We start from the raw sequence: 1,872 nt of genomic DNA, 5'->3' as shown, positions 1-1,872 counted from the left end.
ACCCCTGGTGCCAAATATGTTTATTATAAACTCTGAACTTCTGTGAGGTAGCAAGATTCTTTTCTGGGACATGCACTAGCCAGAGCACAATGAGATAGTCCCACAGGGAATCAAATGGATCTGTGTTGTGGGAGTCTGTGAAGAAATAAAGGCTTTCAAACCCAGCTGTGCCTGAGATAAAATACAGGAGTACTACACAGACTGGATAGGTAGTTAGCTCAGACAAAACCAGGGTAAAGGTGGGGAAGTTAAGAGAAGCCAGGGACACAGGAATGGCACCTGTATGCTCATCTGTGAAGGCATCCTGAAGAGTGATGTGCACAAGATACCCATTCTGGAATTGAGAAATATGAATAAACCCATTTTCACCCCTTCCACTCCCACCAGCACTGATCCACCTCAGTGAGTTCAATAGCACCATTAAGTTGATATCTGATTTGACTATACCAACCCCCACCCCCTGTGCTGTGCAGGCACATCACCACTAGCACAAGTCAACCTGAGCAGCAGTACAGCAGTCCCCTTCCCAAGAAGACCAGCACAGACCCCTCAAATGCACCTAGTCTACTGATCATAAAATGCTACAGAGCTTCAGCTCTAGGGGAAACAAGATCAGGTTATTTTACTTTTGTTTGTTCATTTTTCTCTTTTCCTTTGGATACAGAAAGAGCCACTATTTTATTTATTTAAATTTTAAAATTATTTTTAAGTTTGTATCTTTTTTTTTTCTTTTCTATAATGCTTCTTTTAACAGGCAGAAAACACATACCTGGGATCCAGCTTCATTTTTAGACTGACTGACTGATTGATTATTTGATTTGACCTTTTTTTTTCTAGGATCATTCAAGTCAAAATTTTTCTTTTGTTTTGTTTTTTATTATGTTATATTAGTCATCATATAGCACATCATTCGTTTTTGATGCAGTGTTCAAGATTGTTTGCATATAACACCCAGTGCTCACGCAATATGTGCCCCTCATTAATACCCACCACCAGGCTAATCCATCCTCCCACCCACCTCCCCTCTGAAACCCTCAGTTTGTTTCTCAGAGTCCATAGTCTCTCATCGTCCAGTTTCCCCCAATTCACTTTTCCTTTCTTTCTCCTAATGTCTTCCACACTATTCCTTATGTGCCACAAGTAAGTGAAACCATATGATAATTTCCTTTCTCTACTATTATCCTGAAGATACAGATGTAGTGAAAAGAAGGGCTAAATGCATCCTAATGTTCATAGCAGCAATGTCCACAATCATTAAAGTGTAGAAAGAGCCCAGATGCTCTTCAACAAATGAATGGTTTTGGAAGATTTGGTCTATATATACAAAGAAATATTATGCCTCCATCAGAAAGGACAAATACCCAACTTTTTTATCGACATGGAAGGGACTGGAGGAGATTATGCAGAGTGAAATACGTCAAGCAGAGAGTCAATTATCATACGGTTTCACTTACTGCAACAAGAGATGAAGGGCATTATATCATAATGAAGGGGTCTACCCATCAAGATCTAACCATTGTAAATATTTATGCCCCCAACTTGGAAGCACCCAGATATCCAAATCAATGAATAGCAAACACTGTAAAAATTCATTGATAATAATACAATCATAGCAGGGGACCCTAACACCCCACTAATAGCAATGGATAGGTCATCTAAATGGAAAATCAACAAGCAGACAATGGTTTTGTATGACACACTGGACCAGATAAACTGAATAGATATAGTCAGAACATTTCATCCTAAAAAATCAGAATAAACAATCTTTTCAACTGCACATGGAATAACCTCCAGAAAAGATCACATACCAGGTCACAAATTACCCTTCGACAAGAACAAGACAACTGAAGTCATACCATGTAATTTTCAGAC

Source organism: Mustela nigripes, unplaced genomic scaffold (genome assembly GCF_022355385.1).
Source record: "Mustela nigripes isolate SB6536 unplaced genomic scaffold, MUSNIG.SB6536 HiC_scaffold_20, whole genome shotgun sequence".
NCBI classification, from domain to species: Eukaryota; Metazoa; Chordata; class Mammalia; order Carnivora; family Mustelidae; genus Mustela; species Mustela nigripes.
This window is presented reverse-complemented; position numbering follows the sequence as displayed.